The sequence below is a fragment of the Lissotriton helveticus genome, chromosome 12 (assembly GCF_964261635.1).
Source record: "Lissotriton helveticus chromosome 12, aLisHel1.1, whole genome shotgun sequence".
Taxonomy (NCBI): Eukaryota; Metazoa; Chordata; class Amphibia; order Caudata; family Salamandridae; genus Lissotriton; species Lissotriton helveticus.
Window position 1 is genome coordinate 263,883,058 of NC_136073.1, and position 27,118 is coordinate 263,910,175.

General features: G+C 45.0%; 1 long non-coding RNA gene across 1 annotated transcript in view; it reads right to left on the reverse strand.

Moving 5' to 3' along the window:
* The window catches only part of LOC144798639 (uncharacterized), a 320,650-nt gene extending 294,116 nt beyond the window's left edge, over positions 1-26,534 (reverse strand). Inside the window, exon 1 of the long non-coding RNA XR_013603589.1 lies at positions 26,452-26,534. This is a non-coding gene — a long non-coding RNA (uncharacterized LOC144798639). The remainder of the gene's footprint in view (positions 1-26,451) is intronic.
* Positions 26,535-27,118: the final 584 nt, after the last annotated feature.

Genomic DNA, 27,118 nt, shown 5'->3' on the forward strand with positions numbered 1-27,118 from the left:
GTGGGATCAGAGAATTTTGCAAGTTCAAGTGCCTCGGTATCAGGATAGCAGTCCAGTGATGGCCGGTCTTTGTTCAGGAGCTCTTCTTGGGTGTCGACGTTTTCTGTCGTGGCCAGGGTCGAGGAGACCTTCTTGCAGTGATGGCCGTGCAGCCAGTGCCTCTTTCCCTCCACTCGAAGAGCCGTCCGAGTGGTGATCAGTACTTGCCAGGGGCCCGTCCACCGGGGTTCCAGACTCTTAGCTCGTTGAAAGTTCCGGACTAGAACATAATCTCCCGGTTGGATATCGTGACCGGGGCCCCTGGAAGCATCGGGGATGGCCTGCTGCACCTGTTGATGAATGACAGACAACGTTTTAGTTAATTTGCACAAATAATCTGACAGCAGGACGTCGGGGACGTCGTGAATGGAGGTTGGTTTGGGGGCAGACCAGAGGTTCATTGGTCGCCCAAACACCACCTCGTAGGGGTCAAGTGGTGCTTAGTGGGAGTGGAGCGCATCGATAGCAATGCCAGTGGGAGGGCATCTGGCCACTTAAGTCCTGTGGTGGCCACTATTTTTGACAGTTTCAGTTTCAGTGTAGCATTGTGTCGCTCAACCAGGCCAGCGGATTGGGGGTGGAAGACCGCATGGAACCTTTGTTTTACCCCCAGCCCCTTCAGGATTAGTTGGATAACTTCAGCTATGAAGTGGGGGCCATTGTCGCTCCATAAAATTCGGCAAAGGCCGTAGCGAGGGAAAAACTCTTTCAGTAGTACTTTGGCAGTAGTCATGGCAGTGTTATCTCGGGTTGGATAGGCTTCCACCCATTTGCTGAAAGCGCATACAATGACTAGTACATACTTCAAGCCTTGGCATCTTTCCAGCTGGATGTAATCCATCTGAAGGACTTCAAAGGGGTGGTCGGGGGTCCCAAACCCTCCCCGGGGTACCACAGTTCCTTTCCCGGGGTTGTGTTGTAGGCAGATAAGGCACTGCTGGACCAGGCGTTTGGCTGAGTCGGGGATTTTGTTGTTGTGCCAGACTTTGGAAATGAGTTCAATCATGGGGGCAGAACCTATGTGTGCAGGGGAGTGTGCCATAGTCAGTATGGGGATCAAGTATGAGTCAGGCAACAACCACTTGTTTGTGTCTTGTGTCCGCCAGCAGCCTTCGTCGTCCTTTAAACCCACCCGTGCCCACTCAGTTAGTTCGTGAGGTGTGCTGGCCGACTGGATGTCCTTGATCGTTTCCCTTGCGTCAGTCCATTTTTCTGCTTGTGACCTGGTCACATACATGCGTGTCGTCGTCCTATTCTCAGCTGTGGTTCGGGCAGTGATGTCGGCCAGTGCGTTTCCCTGTCCAACTAAGTCCGTCACCTTCTTGTGTGCCTGGCATTTGATCACTGCTTATCGTTCGGGGAGGAGAACTGCTTCGATCAGGGCGGAGACTAGATCTCCATGGAGAATGGGTGTGCCATGGGACGTCAGGAATCCCCTTTCCCTCCACAAGAGCCCAAAATGATGAACCACCCCGAAGGCATACTGGCTGTCCGTGTAAATGTTCGCCGTGGTTCCTGCTGCTATGATACATGCTCGTGTGAGGGCAATTAGTTCTGCCGCCTGTGCGGATCGTTGCGTGATACGGGCTGTTTCAACTACTGTTCGGGCGGTCGTCACCGCATAGGCAGCTGAGGTGGTGCCGTCTAGGAGTTTGATACAAGAACCGTCTACCCATAGTTCTCCATCAGGGTCTGTAAAAGCAGTGTCTCTAAGGTCAATTCTACTTCTGGTCTGTTCGTCCGTGAGGGTCACACAGTCGTGTATAGGGGGCACATCGGGGTCATTTTCAGGCAAGGGCAGCAGTGTAGCAGGATTCAAAGTCGTGCATCTCTTAAGAGTGATGTGGGGTGCAAGTAGAGTCAATTCGTATCCCGTCAGTCGTGCACTAGTCAGGTGTTGGGTCTTGGTCTGGTTCAAAAGGGTGTCAACTGCGTGGGGTACTAACACCGTGAGAGAGTTTGAAAGTACAATTCCCTCACTCTGACGGATAGAGACAGCAGCGGCGGCTACCGCTCGAAGGCAGGCAGGTAAAGCTCTGGCGACTGGGTCAAGAGTGGCAGAGAAATAGGCACAAGGGCGTTGTTTGGAGCCGATGGGCTGAGTTAGAACAGACAATGCGCATCCCTCCCTTTCGTGAGTGAAGAGAGAGAAGGGCTTGGAGTAATCTGGTGTTCCTAGGACAGGTGCCGAGCAAAGGGCGTCTCGCAACTCCTTAAAGGATGCTTGGCATTCGGGGGTCCAAGGGAGTGGGAAGGGAACATCTTTGGCCAACAGGGAAAGTAGGGGTTTTATGACGAGACTGAAATTTGGTAACCATTGTCGGCAAAAAGAGGTAAGGCCCACCAATGAACGGACTTGCTTCTGCGTTCTTGGGATGGGGGTATCTAGGATGGTTTGGATTCGGTCGGGTGTAAGTTTCCTCCCTTCTTTGGACAGGAGATGACCTAGGTATGTCACTTGAGGTTGACAGAACTGCAGTTTCTTTTTGGAGACTTTGTGGCCATTCTCCGCAAGAAAGTGCAAGAGTTGGATAGTGGCGATGATTGCAAGAGGAGTGGTGTCGGCCACCAAAAGGATATCATCGACATATTGGATCAACACCACTCCATCTGGTAGCTGGACGGCGTCCAGCTGTCTTTTGAGGGCCTGGCTGTAAATGCTGGGACTTTCAGTGTAGCCCTGAGGAGCTCTACAAAATCGGTACGAACGGTTTCTTAATGTGAAGCCGAAGAGATAACGGCTGTCTGGATGGATGGGGATAGAGAAAAATGCATTTTTGAGATCAATAACGGTGAAGGTGGTGGCAGTGGACGGGATGAGGGTCAGAATGGTGGCGATGTCTGAGACTACGGGGTACTGTGGCACCACCACTTTGTTGACTTCTCGCAGGTCGATGATAAAGCGGTACGCTTTCTCATCTCCCTCACCTTGCTTCTTAACAATGGGTAGGATAGGGCTGTTGCAAACATTACTAACCACTTCCTCTACCACTCCTGCATCTACCAGGGACTGAATAATCGCTACCAATGCCTTCTCGCCGGGCGATATCCGGTACTGTGGGAGTTTCGGGAGTATTGCGTCTGGTCGAACAGTTATGTGTACAGTGTCGATCATCATTTGTCCTACATCCGAGTCGTTTCTGGCCCATAGGTACAGGGGTAGGGTGTCGAGCAAGGATCGGTTAGCATCGGTTATAGAGTACATATGTCGTGCGGGGCAGGATCTGGACATGCTCGGGTTGTCATACAGGATGACTCGGACTCCATCTGGGGAACATCTAATAGTAGCTCGGAAATGTTTTAGCAAGTCAATACCCATAATGGCGTCAGGGGAGTTGGAGGAGAGCAGAAATGTTGTGTCCGTGGGGTTGTTTCCTAGGTCAAAGGAGATAGGTACAGACAGGGGATTGGTGGAGGGCGTTCCATCGAAACCTATCGATGTAATGTGTGAGCCAGACATGGGTGCCCTTGGAATCAGTCGCTTTGATAATACACTACGTGTCGCTCCAGTGTCTACCAAAAATGGAGACTTTGTACCCAGGACCTTAGCGGTGACGTAAGGACCTTGCTGGTCAACACAGAGCTCGACTGGATCCCTCCCTCGCCCCTGGCAGTCCTATGCAGAGTCGTGGGCATTGTTGCAATCAGACTGTTGGCACTGATTCTGTCGGGGGCGGTCAAATGTGTTCGGTCTGCCAGGCCTGTCATTGCTGGTGTCGTGGGTGTGCCCTCGTCCCTGCCCTCTAGTCCTGGGGCCATTTGTCATTTCCCTTGTCTCGTTATTCTTAAGCACTTCTCGGAGGGCTGGGCATTGAGACTTCCAGTGGCCAAATCCTTTGCAAAACGCACACTGGTTCTCATTGAGGTCTGTTCGTGGAGCGCCGGGTGTGGGTGTGCGCTCTCTAGGGCGTGGATTTCTAGGGGCATTCGACTGGTAGTTTCCCCTATACTGTTCCCTTCCTCTAGTCACTCCCTGTAATTGTGCAATCATCACTCGTTCTTTTAAGTCCTTTTTCTTTCTCTCAGTCGCCCTCTCGTTCTCGTTCTTTTGGTGTTCGTAATACTGAGCCATCTGAAGGATAGCTGCAGGTTTGGAGGCCCCCCAACTACTCTCGCTCGTCTGTAACTTCTGGGAGACCTCTTGTAATAGCCCTTTTACGTAGTTTTGCACGAATAGGTGTTGTCCGGTTGCGGTGGTCATGTCTTGGCCACTGTAGTCGGAGAACACTGTCTCAAATCGGGAGAAATATTCTGATACGTCTTCCTGGGGTTTCTGGCGGCAAGCCGTGACTATCGACCAGTCTACCTTTTTCTCTGGGATCAATGTCTTCAGCTTCTGCACTATTTTGTCCGGGAGTTCCAGTATGTCTTTTACAGGTTTCTTGCCGGGCTCTCGCTGCCTATCTAGTTCACTGAGTTGATTCCAGGTATGTCCGAACAGATCCGTGTGGTTGGCTTTCCGGATTTGCTTCCACACGTCAGCCGGCAGACATAACCCAAAAAACAAATCAATGTCCGCTAGAGTCATTATGGTTGAGCCCAGGGCTGTACTTAGTTCGGTATAAAATGCTGTCGGGTTCTTTCTTAAATCGGGCAGGGTTTGCCTAAAGGTTAAAATATCTTGTCGATCCCATGGTTGATAAACCCAGTTGTACACAACCCTCCCTTTTGCATCTGCGTGGTTAATATCGTCGTTTGTTCCCTGACCTCTTGGGGGAACCCAGTAGGGGGCGGCTTCTCTGATAGGCATCATAGTGTTGGCTACTTCTAATGGGGGCTCAACCGTTTCAGAGACTGCGATCTTAACCTCTGGTTTCTGTTCAGTGAGGTGGCGGAAGACTTCAAGCATTTGCATGAAGAGGTCCGTCACATCATGTTCAGTCCCATCTCCAACATCGATCTTTCTATATAGAGCCGTCAGTTTAGCAGGACCCTTATTCTGATACCTATCCTCATATGCGTTCAGGGTGTGGTAGCTGAACCGCAAAATAAAATGCCGTCTGTGGCTACCGGCATGTGAGTTGTGCATATTCATCGCATACTCTTCGCTCTCTTTCCGTTCTACCAGTGTCTTTGCTATCTTATCAATCCCATCCCGCTCATCTTTGCTCAACCTATTTGGTCTTGCCGTTAGCTGCTTGCTAGTCTCGAGTTCATCTGATGTTCCCGATGTGGCTGGTGCGAAGGCCGTAAGAGCCGGGGCACTAGCGCTAGGGTCACCCTCGCCCGCACTCAGGACTGGTAGGTGCTGTGCCAGTGGCTGGCAGGGGGCATAAGGAGGGGGCATGTAGATGATCGGAGGACCTAGCAGTAACTCGTCGTTTGCCTGGTTTTTGGAGGGCATTTCTGGGTAGAGCGTAGAGGGGGTCCTAACAGGGCATTGGCCTGTCGACCCCGATTCCTGCGTTTGTCTAACTTCCTCTCTCCTTTTTATCTCTTCATCTAGTTCCTTCGCTGCCAGGTGGGCTGCCTTTCGTAATTCCTTCCCTATTTTTGTTTCTTCTCTTTTCCTTCGTTGCTCTGCTTCTTTGCGCCACATGCCGATACTATCGAGCATAGTGGGTGTTGCCTTATTTATTCTAACAGCTGCTTCTAGCGCCTCGATTTTATGAATATCAAAGGAACCTATCAGTGGCCACTGACTTTTGGGGTCCCTTTTCGTATATTTATGCCATAACTTACTATAAGCTATAGCGACTAGTCCTTGTTTAGTGAACATGTCCTTATTAGGGGTGCCTTCCAATGGAGCTGGATGGTTCATCTCTAATAAACGGTCCGGGCTGATCCAACTACTGACCAATGGGGAGAAGATAGGCATGACGGGTTACAACGGGGACAAAAGTCTGCACTACCTATCCTTCACTACTTCGCGAAGACTAGACAGAATATATCTATTCTACAGTATTTGCAAATAGGGAATACCCAAAGAGAGAACCAATATCGAACAAGTAATGTTCGTTCAATCAAACAATCAATGGCGAGAAAGAAATAGGCACGACGGGTTACAACGGGGGCAAAAGCCTGCGTTACCTATTCTTCACTATCTGCAAAGGAGGACAGAATACCTTTTACCCTTCCCCGTTTGTAGACAGAGAATTCTCGAGAAAAACAATCCTCGAACAAACAATGTTCGGGCAAACAATCAATCAGTGGGGGAGAAAAGATAGGCACGACGGATTACAACGGGGGCAAAGGCCTGCGTTACCTACCCTTCGCTGCATGCAAAGGAAGAGAGAATATTTTTATCCCTCTCAGTTTGCAGACAGAGAATCTCCAAGAGAACCAACAATTCGGAGAGTAATACTAGTATTTTCCAATCAAACAATCAAATATTTCTTAGTTTGTCGTGTTACACGACCTTACCCGGACCGTATGGACAGTTTCTCGTCTTCCGCTTCCAGCGCCCGATCGTCCTCCACTCTCTGTTACTACCGTGGCACTCCTGATGGTTCCCAGTCAGGACCGAAGATCACTCGGGGAGAGGTCTGCTCGGAACCAGTGAAGTTCAGATGATCGGCTGTCAGACGAGGGTCTATCGGACAGGAGCTCTTCCGATCGTTGCAGTCGTTCACTCTGTCGTTGGGACCTCTCCCACCGGATCCACGTGTCGCTGATGGGCCCCACACGTTGGGACGCCAATTGTTGAAGGTGAGCAATAAAAATGGTCAGGCGATTTAGTCGATGTTTCTAAAGTAATTTTGCCCGGCGTTAAACGCCTCTAATACCTTATGAAGATTATCAAAATAAAGAGGCAGGCGCTGGAGACAGGAAGACAGGAAACACATTTATTCCGACGGAGCAGAACACATCAGATCGGACAACAAGGTATCGTCTCGAGGTGCTCTCTGAAAGCCTCTCTGAGGCCCGACCTTTTATACACTGCTTTATGAATGAGACCGTTCTTTATTACAATAAAGACATTGTAAGGTAGCGACAGATGACATCCCCGGTACCCCCCCCCCCTCCTCCAGTTCCGGCTCTTTCCAACACGTGGCTACAGTAGAGGTCCTCACCCCCCATACAATAAGAGGAGGCTGATCATGCAGCTGAGTGTTCCGCCGATTCCTTTGGAATGTGTGCGCCTGATCGAATCTCAAGGGGTGGGGAACCCATGATCAATAGTAGCTTCGTTGAAAAGGGTCGAGTGCATACAGTGGAAGGCAATAAACTGTATCCTCAGGCCAAGGGATGACCAGCGGTCCGTACAGACAATCGGGCTCAGAGGAAGGGGTCATCAAAGGAGAGGTATTCATGAAAGAAAGGGTCAGTGTGGATAATCGAGCGTAGAGGGAGGATTTATCGAAAGAGGGGCATTCATGGAAGGAAAGGAGGTGTCGGTCAGGCGCGGGGTGTGATTCCCAGAGACAGAGTCCTGTGGAAGGAGAGGTCATGACTTGTACATGTGAGAGCGGAGGCAGTCAGGGTGCATGGGGGAGGCTTGCAGGGTCAGGGAAGTGTGCTGGTGACCGATCGTAAACAGGGAGACCATGGTACCTAAAATGGCTGCCGTGTATGCTCATACGTGAGTCTGAGGAATGGACAAGATGGCGCAGATGATGTTCAGTTCATAAACTAAAATTCCACAGGGTGGCCATATCTCAGTAGGCAAACACAAACTTTAATTATTTGAAGTTTGATGAAGTGTGAGTACTCCTGACGCCATGGCACCAGTGCCAGGTTTCTGGTACTTTCTACAAATTTGCCTTGATAATGAACTAAGTGTAGGTGTGAACTTACTCGTAACTACATTTTTAATTGTTTATTGTATGAATATAGCAATGACACACTGCAGTTGGTCTCGTGGTGTTTTAAAAACAATTAGGAACCCAGTATACCCCAGTCACACTAATGATAGAAACAGGTAATTCATGCGGGGTCCTGGAATTAATTATCACTTGTTATTTTAAATTGTGGCCAGAAAAAATGTTCCCTACCATTTAATCATGGAGAGAGCTTACATTCCGGGAAGGAACCTTTAGTCATTACCAGTGTCTGGGGAATACTTACCTCCGGCATCCCCGGGGACTGTGGTACCACAATATTGTAGTCAGAATATCATATGACATTCATTTTGTGTCCAAAACATTGTTTACAAAAGACCACCAATTTGAAGTTACTATTTGGAAATATGCCCCCAATGGAAAAATACTTTAGTAAAGTATATTTTGGACAAAAGTAAATATGCTAGAATATATTTATGAATTTAAAATGCTGACATAAAGCCTTCCAGGTAGAGCAACTATTCCAAGCCTACATCTGTGATCATTTTCAAATATTGCTTTAATTTTGACGAGTTTGCCTCTTACTTCCTAGTGAAATTAGCATCCATTGCACGCCCTGACATAGTTCCTATCCTGTCCTTGCTTCTGAGAGGGTTCTCATCCGCTATCACCCTGTGTGGCAGTTCCAATCTCTGGAAACGTCCTTATCCCATATCTCCATCTGGGGTACTTCTAATATTTTGAGTACTTCTGTTAGAATTCTCCTTACTTACCTCTCTGTATAGTAGGTCCCATCTTGCACCCCCCTCTTGGTGGACGCCTAATATCTTACTTTAATCTGGGAGAGTATGTCTCCCTCTGGATTAGTTCTCATTGCATGCCTCTCGCTAGAAGAAGTGTCACAAGTTGTTTCCATCAAGGAGAATTCTTGTGAAAGCCTCCTCTGTAGCGTGTGTTTATTTTATTTATTGATTTATTTATTATGACTCCTTCAACCAAGGCGCTTTACAAGCAGGACACAAGAAACAGTATAATACAAGATGAAATATAGGTCTCTACATAGATATAGCAAGATTACTGTTATACCTGCTGCTCTGCCAGTGTAGTGGAATGTTTGTGTGCATAGTGATGGAATGTGAGGATGCCGTGATGTGCAGTGTCAGTTGGAGTATGGGCTGAGCAGCTGGAAGGCTGCTCCTGGTGGGGCTCTACTTGTTAACATCTTACTTGAATAAAACTACCTGCTTAATACATGGGCTACCTGACAACTTCATTACCACAATTACCCTTACTCTGCTCCAGTTAGAAAATGTTCCTTCAGTAGTTTTCTTAAGACAGCTAGAGTAAGAGCAAAATGGTTAGAAATTGGGGGGTTAGCACAAAGATAAAACGTGAGGAGTGTGAAGGAGCAAAAGTGCAGAGGCAAGTTGAGCCCCCCCCCCCCAGGTTGGGGGTGCGACCGAGCTCTTTGCCAGGGCCGGTTTTCGTCTGATTTTGTTACAGGGTCGATTTTGCAGCTATGCTGCAAAAACGGCCCTGTAACAAAAAACGGCCCCCAGGGGCCCAAAACCGGCCCCCACCCGTGCGGTGCACCGGGGGATTGCCCGGTGCCCGCAACGGCCAGTCCGGCCCTGGAGGGCAGGAAATAGAAAGAACTTAAGAGTTTAGACAGCATGCATCCCACAGGGGAGGAGTTAGGATATGTTACCTCCCTCTAGCATAAGTACATCTTTGGATAAAAAAAGACCTTTCAGGGGTAAAACAAAAAGGGTATTTGGTGCTGTACACAGAGCTTTGGCACTGCTCATGTGTTGGTGGAGAGGAATACATGATTTGTTTGGGTGGAATTTGTGGGGTTCCACAGAAAAAGTACTTACCCTCTATCAGCTGTAATCCTTTATGTATCAAGTTATGTGAGCCAGAGCTCTTTATCCAGTTTAGCTATGGTGCTACAACAGACCTTGACCTTCAGATCACACACATGCCACTACAGTGCTATACGTTTCCTAGATAATTAGATAATCATGGTGTTCGTTATTTTTGGGCATCAGCACAGATGCTAGGAGGGCAGTCAGGAGGAATGTGTTGCTGTGCTGCAGTCCCAAGCACCTCCCTCCTTCCGTTTCCATCATCAACTCCAGAAATACTTTAATGTTGCACTCCTTGAGAGAATGATGTTTTTTCTGTTTAATTCCTAGTTTTAAGATTTATTGGCTGGAAAGACTATTTTAAAGCTCATTGGCTCCCAAAAATTTATTGAACTATTCATTTTATTATATTCTTATAATTTTTTTTGAATACTAATATATTTACATCAAATGTGATATTTGTATTTGATATTTTTATTTATGAAATTATTTACTTATTTAACATGCTGTAATTTTAAATTACCCTTCAGTGGATACAAAAAGGCCAAATGCTCCTTAACACTACCATTGCCTAATTCCTACAAACTCCTTGCTATCCCTTAACACTATCTTTTCTTGAACCGAAAAACCCTAACTGACCCTTAACTCTAACCTTCCTGAACCTTAAAATCCCCTTACAACTCCTTGTTGCTACCCATCCATGAACCCTAAAAACCCCTTACTGCCCCTTGACGCTACCCTTTCTTGAAACCTTAAAAACTCCAAACTGCTCATTAAAGCTACCCTTCCAGGAACCCTAAGAACCTTTACTAGTGCTTAGTGCTGCCCTTCCCTAATTACTAAAAATATTACTATCCTTCCAGTAATCCTAAAAATCAGTTTCAACCCCTTACAGCTACTCTTCCCTGAGTCCTGGGAACTCATATTACCCTTAACTCCACCTATCCCTGAACTATAAAGGCCCTTACTACCCTTTAGCGCTTAACAAGCCTTGAATCTTAAAAAACCCTTGCAACCTCTTAACTCTGCTCTTCCATGACCCCTTATACTCCTTTCTACCCCTTTACACTACCCTTCCTTGATCTTTAAAACCTTTTACTACCCCTTAATGCTACAGTTCCCTGAATCCTTAAATGCTCTAGCTGCCCCTTAACGCTACCCTAGCCTGAACCCTAAAAAGCTCTTACTACCCTATAACGCTACCCTCCCCAGAGTCCAAAAAACTCCTTACTACCCCTTAACACTACCCTTCTCTGAACCCTAAAAGCCCCTTTCTTCCCCTAATGGTACCCTTTCCGGAACACTACAAACTCCTTACTACCCCTTAGCTCTTACTCAGGGACTTTGCGTGTTAGAAGCATAGAGTGCCTAAGGGTGAAATACTGGAAAGAAGTGGGACACAAATGACTGATTCCCCCAGTGACTTCCTATTTCTCAGAGCCCTAGTTGTGATCCCTGTTATTTATTTTGCCACCTACCGCTGTTATATCACAACCTGGTAATACCATTACTACAGCCAGTTGTCATGACATTACCCCAAATCTAAAGAAAAACCAAAGGTGATGATGGACGGAGCGTTGACAATACAAACACTCACCCCCAGTCAACTGATCTGGGCTTAATCCATCACCGTTCTTTAGCTCACTCCGCCACCCCAGTTCAGACATGGCCATATGCAAATCAGTCTGACCCTGTGCCTCATGGGAACAGTCCAGCCCGAACTGCCAAGCCATGTCTTCTCTGGACCAGAATCAAGCTTCCCAGGACCGGTTTCTGGCATTACAGCCGTCTTCAGCCGGGCTTGCTTGACTCCAGTGGCAAAGTGAGCAAGGGACTCACGTCTGAGCATACCCTGCCAACTTAGGGCGAACAAAGAAAAACCAAAGGTGATGATGGACGGAGCGTTGACAATACAAACACTCACCCCAAGTCAACTGATCTGGGTTTAATCCATCACCGTTCTTTAGCTCACTCCACCACCCCAGTTCAGACATGGCCATATGCAAATCAGTCTGACCCTGTGCCTCATGGGAACAGTCCAGCCCGAACTGCCAAGCCATGTCTTTCCTGGACCGGAATCAAGCTTCCCAGGACCGGTTTCTGGCATTACAGCCGTCTTCAGCCGGGCTTGCTTGACTCCAGTGGCAAAGTGAGCAAGGTACTCACGTCTGAGCATACCCTGCCAACTTAGGGCGAATAAAGAAAAACCAAAGGTGATGATGGACGGAGCATTGACAATACAAACACTCACCCCCAGTCAACTGATCTGGGTTTAATCCATCACCGTTCTTTAGCTCACTCCGCCACCCCAGTTCAGACATGGCCATATGCAAATCAGTCTGACCCTGTGCCTCACGGAAACAGTCCAGTCCGAACTACCAAGCCATGTCTTCCCTGGACCGGAATCAAGCTTCCCAGGACCGGTTTCTGGCATTACAGCCGTCTTCAGCCGGGCTTGCTTGACTCCAGTGGCAAAGTGAGCAAGGGACTCATGTCTGAGCATACCCTGCCAACTTAGGGCGTACAAAAAAAAAACAAAGGTGATGATGGACGGAGCGTTGACAATACAAACACTCACCCCCCAGTCAACTGATCTGGGTTTAATCCATCACCGTTCTTTAGCTCACTCCCCAAATCTAGCAATAGATGTGCAATCAACGTTTTTTCTGTTTTCCCGCTATTATTGGCGTAAAATTAGCACCAGCCTTTTGCTTGTGCTCTGGTATTAATATTGCGCGAAACTTGGTACTTTTCTCTTAATTCAAAAATAGCACTCCACATATTCCAACTTACCTCCAAAGTAGTATGTCTGTGGATGACAGAATGCACCAACTAATAGTGCATTGCTGTTCCAAGTTTTTCAGAATAACAACTTCTCTATGAGGTAAACGTCACTTTTTCAGGCCTGGCTTACCAGTGCAGTTGTCTGATGACATATTTTAGCAATTCTTTAAAATATGTATAGAGTGGGCTATGGCTTGGCTCCACCCAGAGGAGTCTCACTCTCTCACCTCATGCTATCATCTGGTACTGCATTATTCCACCTCCCAGGAAGTGCTTCCATTAGTACGCATTAGGGCTTATTCTAAATCTGAAAAATAAATTGAACTATGCTGTTTGTCACATTCAGTTCTTTTTCTCCTGTATGCATTCAACTCAGAAAGCAATATTTTTGCAACATTTTGCCTGCATTGTCAAAGCCAGTAGGACAGGCTCTAATGTGATAAACAACATCTGTTCATACAATGTATCCAAACAGCTTTAGTCAATGCCTGTGCTTACATTCCTTGATACATTAAAACCAGGCCTATGAGCTTTGCTAATGCTTGGTATTTATTTGGTTATTTATAGTGTGGACCATGTCAATTATTTGACCTCCAAAGTCAATCTCCACGTGCCTACTTAAACATTCATGGTAAAATATAGGAAAATATTCTGGTCCACAAAAATCATCTCATTGCATCATGGGGTTGATCATTCTCAGTGCAGGGACCTTTATTAAGAAACTCCCTGGATCTAGACATCAGGCTAGCACTTAAACTCTTAAGCTTCAGGAAAAAGCTGAAGACTTACCTTTTTGCTAGGCAGTTTCTGCTAGTGTTATTAGTTTTGAACCCATCCCTTGGACACACAGAATAAAGTTGTTTCTTCTTCCAACTAGAGGTAGTTTTACTCACAATTGCTTCATATTTCCCCACGGCATCACTCACCCACATCATCAGCTTATATATGGACCCACTTGCCCATCCTTCAAAGTGCTCTTTACCCTAATGGAGAAGTTGTAGCCCACACCACTAGCTTCTGTAAGTGGTATGAGGGGGCCCGGTTCCAGGATTTCTAATCTGGATGGGTCATGGGTACATTCGGGTGGACCAATGTGGACCCAATTTTGCCAATTCTGGAGGTAGCCTACAAGCCCTAGATTTACATCATATCTTCTTCCAAAGAGGCATACAGTGCACGTAGAGAGTTATTTGAGAGTAAGACCTGATGATTATACTCATCAGCCGCAACCCTTATAATTTACAGTTGGCCAGGCTTCACCACAAGCATCAAGATTCCAAACAGTTTGTAATAGTACTTCAAGGTTAAGGAGGTCCCAGTTACCACACCTATGCCTTGGCATTTTGCACTAGGAAGATTGGCTAACAGTGGCGGCACATCCACTATGGCAGCAGAGGAGCATTGCCCTACTGCTTTTAAGCAGTGTGAGAAGAAACATAAAATGATAATAACTTATAACTATGTACTATCATTTTATGTTTCATTCTGCTTTGCGGGCGGGCAGGTGGGCGGGCTGCTCTGCTCTTGGAGCAGTACAGGGAAGGAGTGGTTTGCCCACTCCTAAGTGCGCAATGGCTGTTTGGTAGGCCCTCTCGGGCTGCCCAAACCTGTCATGCACACTTTCTCCATTCTCCATGCAGGCTGCTATACAGTCTGCATGACGACCAAGCCCATGCCCCCATTTCCTGGTTGAGGATCAAACCAGGATGCTAAAAAAACAATCACAGTGTTGTGATTGGTCAGGGGAGCCTGGGTGCCTACCAATCCCAACCCTGCATTGCAGCGTTGTGATTGGTCAGTGGGGCCTGCTTCCTGTTCCTCGAGTTCCACGAGGAGAGCAGGAGCAGAGATGCGTGACCCGGCGGCAAGGCACGTTTATTTTATTTTGTTGTATTTTTTTAATATGCACGACCCCAACCCCCTCCCCTAACCCCCTCCTGTGCCACCCTCGAGTGAGCCATGCCAGCCACCACTGCTGGCTTCTTATTCCTTGCAATTTGCACCGTTACCAATTTCTTTGCACACTGAACTTTGAAACTGTTTCATGTATTTTTTTGGGATGTACTTTAATAGATAAAAAAGTTTAAAAACCGAAACACATTTGTAAAAAAGAAAGCGGTGTTGTTGACAACAAGGAGCAGTTTTCATGCCTGACAAGTGTTAAACTATTAATTGCAGAAAAACAGGTAACCTTCTCAAACTGTGTTACACAGAGCGACCCGGTTACAGAAGGGCTTCAGATGCTTGTGCAGCGCCTTCTGTAATACTGATAGTGCTGGCACACAAGTATAGCCAGTGCTATCTTCAGGAGGCATTGTCTCATTTGCTTGGAACTTGACTTCACACAAATGAGGGAATCATTATGCCTCTAAGCCCATCCCATCTTTGAGATGCAGGTGCAGAGGCAAACAGGCAATCAACATGGAAAACAAAAGCAATCATCCAGACTAACAGAGTACTCCAGCCATGGTTAGGTTTTGTACCATTATGGACTGAATGCTCCATAAAGTGCATTTGCTTCTCTCTGGTTACATAATGTTATTTTGATTTGTAAAGTGCACTCTCACCCAGGAGGGTACTCTGGCGCTGAGCAGGAGTGAGAATACCCAAGCCTAGTTCCTAATGTGACTACTCGAAAAAGCAAGTCTTTTGCTTCTTGTGGAATTCAAAAAAAGTGAGGAAGAGGCTCGAATGTGTAACCGCACCTTATTTCATGCTTTAGGAGCAATGTAGGAGGAGGCACAACCACCAGATCTGGTTTTCTGTAAGCTTGGGATGTGTACAAATAGGAGTCTTGCTGAGCGGGGGTGTCTGGATGGGTTGCGAGAGCAGGTGGTATTGTTTGGGTATGCTGGGACAGAGTGCATTGAAAGTGTGGGTGATGAGTTCGTGCTCATTTGTGTATGGGTAGCCAGTGTAGCTCCTTGAGGTGAGGTGAGATGTATGATTGTAGTGGGAGGTTGAGAGTTATTCTGGCTGCCAAGTTCTGGATGTTTTGCAGCCTCCTGATGAGATGCTTGTTGAGCCCAGCATGAAGGGTATTCTTGTAGCCTAGTTAGTTGGTGGCAAGAGTGTGGGTGATGATTTTCTGGGTGTTGACTGAGAGCCATTTGAACAGCTTCCTCAGCATCTTCAGTGTGTGTAAGCATAAGGCATTGATGAAATTGACTTGGGCTGTGATGTTGAGTTTGCAGGCGATGAGGATCCGAAGGTTCTTGGTGTGGGTTATTTAGTACTGAGGTAAGTCCAGATAATGAGCATTAATGCCACTGTGTGCATATCATGCCACATTCCATAACCTGTGGTTGCCCTTAGTTGAACTGAATTATGATCATTCCCTTTGCAAGTAGATATGATTAGACAGTATCACTATAACCAGGTCTACTGAATTTGTGCAGGAAAAGGCAAATTATGTTGTGTAATGCAGAAACATTTTGATATAGTATTACTTCATTATTTTGTCTTTTATTATTTACATTTGTTAACGCTGTCTGGGACTAGATTATATGGCAAATGGGGCAAATCCATAACTTTGTGGAAAACATGGTAGCCAAAAAAATGGATAATTCCAGTGTCCTGACTATAACATAGGAATGTGAAATGTACTGTAACAAGATATCAGAATATGAAATGCTCACATCTGTATCTCTGCCGTACTGGTGAGAATAAATTCAGCCCAACCCTATATCTTAGTTGAGATAACACAGTTATTTACTTTACCACAGCATCTGACAAAAAACAGACAGACACGCTTAGTGCATGACTCACAAAGGTAGATTCTGCACATAAAAAGAGGTGCAAAGTGCTCCACCCTGACTGCAGCATCTCCGGAGTCCTAAAATGACTGTTAGTAAAAATAAAATTATAGTTTGTGACTAAAAATAAAATAGGAAACTTACACAAAAGTGTATGTTTGCCTTTGTGAATCCGGACCTTACTTTCCTAGGCATTGTAATGCCACATTAATTCTTAGGTAATGGGGGTGCATTTAAGATTCCCTCTCCCTCGTGGCTGCTCATCTGGTGAGGCATGCACTGCCACTATCTGAATAGTATAATGCATTCCCCATCTACAGTATATATTACTGTGCGCATCTTACGCAAACTAAAGTACATAAACACTCTCAGAACCCCTTCACAGACCATAATTGAGGTGCAGAAGGCTGTTGACATTGGGAGACCCACTGAAAACTTGAGCCGGGCTTGAGCCTGGCTCTGGCTTAGCACGAGGTCTTGTTGGAACTTTGAGCCCATAACGAACCGAGCTTTCATGTACCTTAAAAGGTTGAAGAGGTACCAAGTGGTGTTCTACTTGCCTCCGCTGCTTTTTACACAGTAGTGCGGAGCCTATTTTAGCCAACCATTTCTTTACCAGCTTTATGGATTGGGAAGATATCACAGTTTAAAGAATGTGCCAAGTGTCTGAATGGATCTCTCTTCAAGTTGCCCATTCCTTTTGTTGATGTGAATGTGCACATTTTGTGTGGGATAATACTGCACCAGCTGGGTCCCAGAGCTCTGTGTTAAAGTCCTTGGTGGCCACAGCTGTCTGCTAACGTGTTTAGAGGATTAATGAATTGAAGAATTTGAGAGACTGATTGACAGGTCTGAGTGAAATATTAATGACACTGGCTTAATATGCAACATTCCTGAATTTTGCATTATGTGATATTCATGAAATTTCACACCATTTTGTGTTATATCATTTTGCTTCATGTTTTGCTTGCAGAAGTGAACACAGGTTTACATAGAAACTGTCTTGGAGTGAATCATTTTCTGCTCGAACCAGAATCCTGCCACTATCTCTAGTTACTTTTTTACCCAAAATATGCCCTCTCATGAAGAAATACTCACAAGATGCATAGAAACCAAGTAGCGCTCTAAAAACATAATTTTGTAAAAATTTCCATTACCATTTTTTTGTAAATAGTCTATTTCACACTCCGCAGTTGTGGCAGTTTCTGGATGTCACGTCATGTGCTGAAAAGCTGTACAGACAGTAATATCTTGTATAGTTCTATCACGGCACACGTGTCCTCCCTATTGCCATCACACCTAGACAGGAGCACTCGGTCGCCTCTATCCTGCCGCGTCACGTGTGGACCAGCTTGCAAACCGCTCTGGTACTATTGATGTGGGCATTACCACAAATCACCACTTAGGGACCTGGAAGACTTGACAAACTGGTTTCAGATCCAATACACGCAACTTGGTCAGACGCAAAGTGTAAGCACACATGTGCAGTCCTGTCGAATGTGCCTACCCAGGAGCAAAAGACTACTCGATTTGTCCTCAGCTCCAAGAAAGCTCTGCATTAGGAAAATCCACAAAGGTTAGACCCTACCAGTAGAGGTTCAATAACAAAGCTGAGATTTTAAGAGGCAGATTAACTAATATTTCAAGCAGCATAATGCAGCAAGGGAGACAGCAGCAAAAGTGAGACATATGTACTAAGATATGGCACACCTAATTTCTCTTCTAGTACTGGCCTCACTGTGTGCTGCCTAGCCCCAACACAGGCACCCTTGCACCATGCTGCACAGTCTGTGCCTTCATTACAGGCATTTGGATTTACTAAACCACACAAAGTCACTCAAATCAATGTTGCGTGGATTTTGCGTCAGGGCTGTGCCGGTAAAGTGATGCAACCCCACGCAAAATCAGAGTAGATCTGGGCCTTAGGGCATTTTTTGATGTCTTTTTCCTTATGTCATTTCACCTCAGTAACTTTTTATTTGCTCTTAATCACATGTTGCTTGAAACTCACAATTTTCACATTAACATCTTACATGTAAAGTGCGCAATTCTAGCATTTGAGATCTGTGTTGCCTGGGGTTCAAGCTGTATTTAAACCTCTATCTCTGGAATTCAATGATACAGCTCTTTGGAGCGCAATGTATCGGTGGATACTAAGTAATACTTAGACTTGCAATTGTTTTGAAGCTTTAAGACTGTGTTTGTAACTACCTTGAAAGTACTGTATTGTTGTTGTGTATGATGTTGTTTTGCACTTGATACTGTTGATACCGTTGTAGTTGATGGTGTTTGCAAGAGAACAGCTCGAATTGCAGAAACCCTTGGTGTTGGGTCATATGCTTTTAAAGACTGTCCAGGGTATAGAGCCATATTTACTGCAGGTGCGCTCTCAGCATGACAGGTTTTTATTGTCCAGGTTTAGGTTTAACTTGTTACAACATCTCTTGGCCTCTCGAAGTGGCTGGGCCCATTCTGAGAGTAGGGTGCTTGCGGCTGTGACAACATTCCTCCGCAGGAAACCCTTCATTTTGTAATGTGTTGTGATTTTTTTTTAGAAGGCCCAAAACGCGATTTTTAGTAACGCTGCTAAAATCCCTGAACTGTTCACAAGTATGTCCTGCCCTTGTTTACCTGCAGATGTTTCCTAACATCTGGCTAGCGCCAGGATGCTCCTTTCGGAGTGGCAGTCAGCGCTTTACAAATACTGATTTACATTACATTACATTACAATGAACTTGTTTTGTTTACTGTGCTGTGTTTTTTACATGCTGCATTGACGTCAAGGAGATCTGGACTGGACTGATTTTTTTGTTCTATACTTTACTATCATGGGTTTTTAACTGAGATGTATTTTATGGGAAAGTGAAACCTTGTGATGATTTTATACTGTATTTATTGTGTTCTTTTATGGTTGTTTTTGTCAACCGAATAAAGATTTTATGATGATGATGATGGTGTTGTTCTGGCTTTTTTGCAGTATGTTGTTGTGAATGGTGTTGTTGTTGCAAGTAATGCCTTTGATGGGACAGATGCTGTTGTCACAGTGTTGGCATTGAAAGTGTTGCGGTTACACTTTCAGTGTGCAGTGTATGTACTATTTTGCTGTGGTTATTATTGCAGATGTTATCAAATGATGCTTTTGCCAGGTATGTTGTAGTTGATGCTTTAGGGGTTGCGCTTTTTTTGTTGACAGTATTGCAAATGGTACAGTTCCTTGGTTGTCACTGCTATTTTTTGTGGCTGATACTGTGCTTATTATTGTTATAACGTATGTAGTTATTGTGGATGTTGAGCTGATGCTGCTATTTTAGTTGTTGTGGTTGATACCAATGAAATGAAATGAAATACCAGCATTTGTAAAGCGCACAGCTACCTCGGAGAGGTGTCCTGGCGCTGGGGGCCCTCAGAAAGATTAAGTAAGCTGTTGCTCAGAGTCAAATGGTGCTGAGCTCACCTGCCGCCGAGGATCGAACCGTGAACCCCGTGGTCCGGAGTCAGGCACCCTGGCCCCTGCGCCACACCTCTTCAGTTGCAGAAAATTTTATTGTTGTGTGGTTGATGTTACTATTACAGTGGAGGCTATTGTTGTAGTTGATGCTGTTTTGCCTATATATATTTATGATTCCGTTGTTTTAGTTGATAATATTCCATTCATTTTAATGAATGCTTATATTGTGGTGGTGAATGTTTGTGTTATTGCTCTTGTTGTGGTTGAAGTAGTTGTTGCTGTGGTAAATACTGTTGCTGCAGTTTGTGATGTGGTTGAACCTGTTATTGGAAACACAATATAATTAATTTGGACTCCAGGAGACTAGGTTCTAATCTTGGCTTCTCCATTTGAATTCATTGTTTATTCTTGGGAAAATAATTTCAATTGTTTATACGTCTATTCCAATGTCTGCCAGGAATCTGAATTACTTACAAATAGGTAAAATGCTCATGTGAAGATGGACTATATGTTATATGCTACGGTCAGAGTGGATGTGCTTAATGTTGGTGTTTTTCTCATAGTTGTTCCAATCGGTTCTGTAGTCGTTGAAGTGGATTCTGCTGCTGCTGTTACTGTACCTGGTTCACATGCTGTAATCAATGGTTTTATTATTTTTGTGGTTGTTTTCATCTTAACTTTCATCAATGGTTTTCTCTGGGATGTTGGAAGTGATGCTGGTTTTGTGTTTCCCGTTGTATAGTGCTGATGTTGCAGTTGAGACTGATGTTGCAGTAGATTATTTATTTGTTATAGAGGGTGCTGCTGTATTTCATGAAGTTGATTTCGTTGTTGTCTCTGATTTTGTTAATATTATTTTCAGGAAAATGTATGTTTATGCTTTTCTTTTGTGTAACCGGTGCTGTTGTTGCAATTAATGCTATTGCTGTGATTGTTACTATTGATGCTGTGGGTGCAGATGATGTGATTCATGCTTTTGTTGTTGTTACAGTTGTGGTGGATGCTGTTGTTGTGGCTTCAGTTGTTGAAACTGATTCTACTGGTAAAGGTGCAGAGCTTCATGTTCTTGATTTAGTAGTGCTTTTGTTGTTGCTTTTGTCAATGTTGCTATTGTGCTTTTTCCAAAGCAGTTCCAAGGGTGTTCTAGTTGTTGTTTATTTGCTCTGTTATCTGGGCTTGTATTCTGGTAACTTGAGAACCCAAAATGTATCAGTGACCCATTTAAAAGAACAATACTACACTGTTTGTTTTGTGTGAAATTGGCATGTGTCCTCCATAACTGGTAACTGTTGAGTTGTATCCAGTAGGCAGATAAATTAAAAGTAATTTCAGGCAAATTAATCAAAATGTACAGGGTCTTGTATGCACTCATACAATTGAGCTATTCAAATTCCTTGTGTTTGGGGCACTTTGGAATCAGCCAAAGGTTTGTACTGAACTCAATAAGAGGAGTGTCCAAGGGACTGGACTTGGCTCTGGTTGTCATGACAGTCTTTTTAAACAACATGTAGTTTAGAGGGCACAAGCTATTTTGTAATGTATGTTTGCTTACTGCCATGCAAGCAAAGTAGAGGAGACAAGTGTGATTTCATATGAAACAAGCTTTTTTTGGCTGCCAATGCAAACCCAGTGGTTATGTTGATGCTTTTTGCCAGCGCTGCTGTGCAGGGACAAAAATAGAAAAAATATGGCATGAAGTGGCTGCTATTTCTGTTTTTTATGTGCTAGTCCAAGAGAGCGGAGACCAATCCTCATGCGAAAAAAAATTACTTTAATTGACCCTAAAGGCACTCTTTGGAAAAGGAGCGATGCAGCAGCTGCCAGAACCTTCAAAAAAGTTAAAGGAGCATTGTTTAAAGAAGGCTATGATGAAAGTGGTGAGGAGCAACGGAGGAGCAGTGGATGGGAAGAAATGTCAACGTGGTGGGGAGCAACAAAGACTGGAGGGGGCAAAGGCGCTATAAAGGAGCTTGAGGTAGGGAGGCGAAGAAAAAGAAAACATTATTAAGCAAAAAAATAAGCTGAGCAGGTTAGGAAAGCAGTGGGTGAGTTGGGAAGAGGGAGCAACACAGCATGGGGGACAGTGTGGCTATTTGAGGGCTAAAGCAGCACGAAGCCTTCAAATAGAGAGCAAGAAAACAAGTGCCATCCAAATGAGTCCTTCAAAAAAAGAAGCTCCCTAAATGGGAGCAGTGGAAGGGTACAAGTCATCCAGTCAAAAGGATGGTAAAGAAGCTATACTCTGAGAACGGACAAATGCAAGAAGAGTAAGAACATCCATTGAATAAGAAGTAAAGCAAACGAGATTAACAAGAAATTCAACTAGTGTATTGTTCACAGCAGGTCATAAACAATAGACAGCTAAAAGCTTACTGTAAACAAGATCTTAAAAAGGGCACCAAATTGACCAAACAATGGGATCAGAAATGAGAAGATTCAGCAGAACATGTGAACATGTGTAACCAAGAATTTCCTAACAGAATGAGCTCATCAGCATTGGTAAAGACTCACACCTTGTTCTGCCTCTAACCTAATACACATAACAGCATCCCTCTAGCACTGTGAGTTTATTTGCCATAGGTGCAGAAGAGCCACTTGTCACTGCATTAGGTGGTCCCTATTTGAGGGGCCAACCAACGTCAATACAATGTTACGCCTGCTTCCAGTCCTGTCTGAACGGTACCATCCTGGGTTATTTCTGATATTATATTTCATATTATAAGTATAATTAGAGTTATTTAAAGCTTCTGCACTGAAAGGCACAAAAAGCTCATTGGCGGGTGGGCAGCATACTACACCGAGAGAGGAGTAATTGTTGTGGAAAAGGTGGTGCTGGGATTGATGCTGGAAGTTTCAGAGCTCTTGCTGGTGGTTGAAAACTGTGAGTTGCTCTGCAGCTCTTTGCCACTGCCTACTTCTGAAATGGTGACCCTACTTTGTTTCCTACCTATCCCGATCAATTGCTTTCATTTGTATTGTATAGTAGCCTTTCTATCGCACGTTCCTACTACTTGGCAGAGCTCCAAAGCCTTGATCGGTGAGTTGAGTTGGGTTGAGTTGAGTTGGAAGATGTTGGTGGCTAATGAAAGTGGGATGTTTTGATGCGCCATAGGGCTGCAAATGTGCTCCTGACTTGATGATGCAGCCCCATCCAAAAGGCGTGTGTGGGTAGTTGTGCACATAGTTTATACAAACCAAGTGAGCTGTAGTCCGTGAGCCTTTTGAACTATACTTTTGGAAACAACCAGGTCTTTGTTGATTTTCTACACTCTAGCAGGCTGGAACTGATACTTCTACTTTTCTGGAGTTTGTTCAATTCATCTAAACAAATGTACCCTCTCTTACATAGAGAATATTTTTTTAGGAAGGAGGACTAAAGTTTTGGTCCACCTGTTTATGTGAGCTCGGGGTGATAGATGTTTATCGGGCCATCTAGTTTGGTATTTAACGTTGCTGCTTGTTCGGGGTGATATATGAGTAATAGGTGACTTGCATACCTAAGACCATAATGTATATGTACATTTGATATGAGTTTCATTAGAAGCACCTAACATACCTGTTGACCACAAGATGGATCAGTGAGTTAAACGCTCACTGCTAAAGTCTAATGGATCTGAAAGTCATCCGTTCAAATCCCAACGACGGTTACTCAGCATTCCATCCTTCTGAGGTTGCTAAATTGAGTAGCATTACATTGACTAATGGTTCAGAGCAGTGATAACTCACACACTACGTGATTGGGGTCTCTTGGTGCTGTAAAACTAGCACTTGTTATATTGAGCTCTTTCACAAGTTTGTTTTAAATTCACATTGTTATGTCACACTACGTGCTCTTGCTTTGTGCGCTCACAGGTGTAAAACTAATACCCACTCTTGCCTCTTTTTGCTCCACCTGCTTCCTTTTACCTACTGTAAAATCAAGTAGTCACGTTGATTCTCTCTCTCTCACTTTGTTCTATTCATCCACCATATGGTGAGGTATTGCCGAATCCCCTCCCCGGAAAACATCTCATTTTTTGCCCCATGGGGTGTGGAACCTTTCCACTCTCCCTTGGGGCATAAACGCATATCAACACAGTGACTTGGGTCAAGGGTCATAAAAACCCCAGCTGTATTTTATTCAAAACATAACAAAACAGATTAAAATTTTATATTTACAATACACAGAAAAGACCCGTCCATCAATCCACTACATCAATACACCAAAATTCGGTTACATTAATATGTACAGTATTTCAGATGGCTAACCTTAACATGTTTCTAATACATAGCCATTCCTGTCATAAACATAATGATCAACATTATTCCTTTTCTGCGTATCCCGAAACGAGCCTACGAAAAGGTCATGACTGATCCAAGAACGTGCTAGGTCCCACCCTCCTACCTGAGTGACCCTGTGCAGGAGGCCCAGTTCCCCAGAAGGTTATCGCCCACTGACACCCCCAAACCCTCAATATTATCCCCAAGGGGCGTTGCTGTTATGCCAAGTTCTTTGCGCCCATGCGCTTGTGCAGGGGTTGGCCCAAAAGCCTACCGGAAGCGGAACTTCCCCTCCCCCCGCACCCTTCTAGCGTACCGGCTGTAACTGCCCCCTGGAGTTACATGAGAGACCACTGCCCACCCCCAGTCATCCCCATTTGACAATGGTAATGCCTACTATGGATCTTAAAAAATAACCACCAATCATGACCTTACCGCAGAACAAGGATACTTTACAATTCACATAAAATACGACAATGAAGCTGCCCTGCAAAGGAAATTGCTTACCAAACTACATAACCTATATTTGGAGAGAAACAATTTGAACCCTTTGTAACAAAAATACAAGAACAAGAACATTGCACACATCAAATTCTGCTGCCTCCGGGGATGGTGGGTGGGGAAAAAGAAGCAAGAGTCTCCGTCTTGGAGTCACTGCGTGGGGATATGGCAGTGGAGCGGCAAAGGAAAAGACCGTTCCGCCGCTCCACAGTCCCTTTTAGCCCCCACCCCGCCGAGGATGGAAAACCGGCTGCATCCAGCTGCCGGGCTTTGCCCCGCCTTTCATGCCCGAGAAGCACTTGAGTGCTTCCGGGTCAAATCCCATGATGCCCAATCAGAGCGAGAGGCGGGGAGGGAATTGGCCGCGTCACACTGCACGTGTCGCACTCTTCCATAAAACACTCACTTACACAAACCCACATGTGACTTTAAAAAGACACGAATGTACGCACTCTCCCATCACTCTGTCCACTCACTTATTCATACTCTCCTTTCATCCTCTCGCTACAGGCATAACCTCACACCTCTAACTCTACTCACCCACAAACACTGCCAGATCACCTGCACATTCACCTATACACGCTCACAGCACTTTGAACATTCACAAATTCACCCTCTATCACTCTGCCTACTCAGGCACACATACAGTAACACCAGTCAGTTCCCATATAATAGATGCAGTCACATCACTCTGCTCTGTCAATAATGTCATAATGTGCACTTTATAAATCAACAAAGGAGAGAGAAAGGGTATTTCACCATGTAGGTGTGGAAGGAACTCCTGGTCCCCTGAACTAGATATAACACAAGAAAAAGAGGAGCATCCCCTTGAGGTTTGTTACAACCTCTGTTTTATAAGGTGCATAGATTATACCCCAGATTTGTGACAACCTTTGTCCTTAGAAGACCCCTCACTCACCAACCTAGTTGGTGACATGCTTCCTCATCGGGTCCCACCCAGACAGCCGAGTGCCATCTGGGGGTGCTGCGACACCTGACTACAGTGGAGCTGGTTTTGTAGTTTTTTATATGTGCAATTAGACTTAAAACAAGTGTGGTTAAAAGTTGGCCAATGCTACTCACTCAAGGTTATTTATTCTGGGGTGATTGGGCAACGTTAAAATAAAGTATGGGACGCCCTTGCCTGGTTAGGTAGGCTTTTGGTGTCAATAAAGTCGTGTATTAAGATGAATTTTTTTTTTTAATGGTCTACATGTTTCAACCTATGTGTTATTATGAGGTTTTCGTCAGGACCAGAGTGCAGAAATCTGGGTGGTAGACACACGCTAAGGTGTACCCATCCCTAGATTTCGTGGTGTATAAATCACAAACTTGTGATTTAATAAAAAAGTGTTCTTCTCCTTGATTCCAGGACAAAAACCTGTGAAAAAAGTGGGAAAGAAAAACGAGTTGGGGGAAGCCATTATGTAGTACATAAATTGGTTCTGCTGCACCTCATGGCAAACTTTCACATGACGTATTCCATCTCACGGAAAGTTCACACAGTATAAACCATGGGTCATAAATATCCACAGGCACACGTGCTGTTCTTTGTATGACTCATAGTTTTTACAGTCAACTGTGCTTTTTTAAAAAAAAAAGCAATTGCGTTAGTGGTTGTGAACTGTTTATACCCACACAAACATTGTTGTATTAAGACATGATTGGTAGTAGTGTGGGTGTCCAAGCGCCTAGATATAGGAGGGAGGAGAGAGGATGTTTTGGCGGGGGGAATTGTCAATCCACACGTGACGCCAGATAGAAATAGTTAAAGTTAAAACCATATTAAAACATAGCACACATTACGAACAGACATACAGAGCCCATGAATTGCTCGACAAAGATACACATAAAACGCAGCGGGAAATGGATATTGTTCTTACACGAAGCTCTCAAATTTCGGGCTTCATGGGCTTCTCTGGGACTGCCGTGGGAAGGATCCACGATCTACGAGAAGTGGGAGCTGGAAGTAGGAGATTTCACAAGTTCGGAGCACTGGAGTATCTGCGTGGAGTACCCGTAATGGTGCTAAAGTATGGCCGGTTCGTCAGGTAGGTCGGCGTGTGTGCACTTACTTGTGGTCAAAATCTCCTTGGCAGGGAACCCGTAGTTACACCCGGATAGAAGCCCCGTGGGTGCGGACTGATCGTTCGCATCGGGGTAATGAAGGAAGTCAAAGACTTCCGGGTTTTGCGGGGGGCGTGGTGAAATCACGTGGGGCGGTTGCTGAGGAAACCACTGTTTGAGTTCAGGCGCGTCATGGCGCGATCGGACCCGCCTCACGTTTTTTTATTTTTACTCTTGGCAACTTTATCGGGTTGCTGAGAAAGCCACAAAGTAGTATATAATAAGGCACCTATTCTTGTATTGTAAGAGGAATAGTACCTCTGAGTAGTGGTGCAAGTTTCATATTAGGAATGTTACGGTTGCAAAAACACGTCACTGAGAGGACAGTGGCAAGTTGTGTTATTAATAACTACTTCGATGGAGTTCTTCTCAGAAAGGGACGTTAATTGCCCAACTCATACGTGCATACATACTGTGGCATCACTCAGCCGACTCACCAATATGCACTCTGACTCTTCCATCACTGCCTGTTCACTGATCCACTCTTCCATCACTCTACCCACTCACTATTACTGCACAGTTACTAATAAAACGTGACATCACTCAGCTGTCTCACCAGCACACAGTCTTCCATCAGTGCCTGTTCACTGAGCAACTCTTCCATTACTCTGCCCT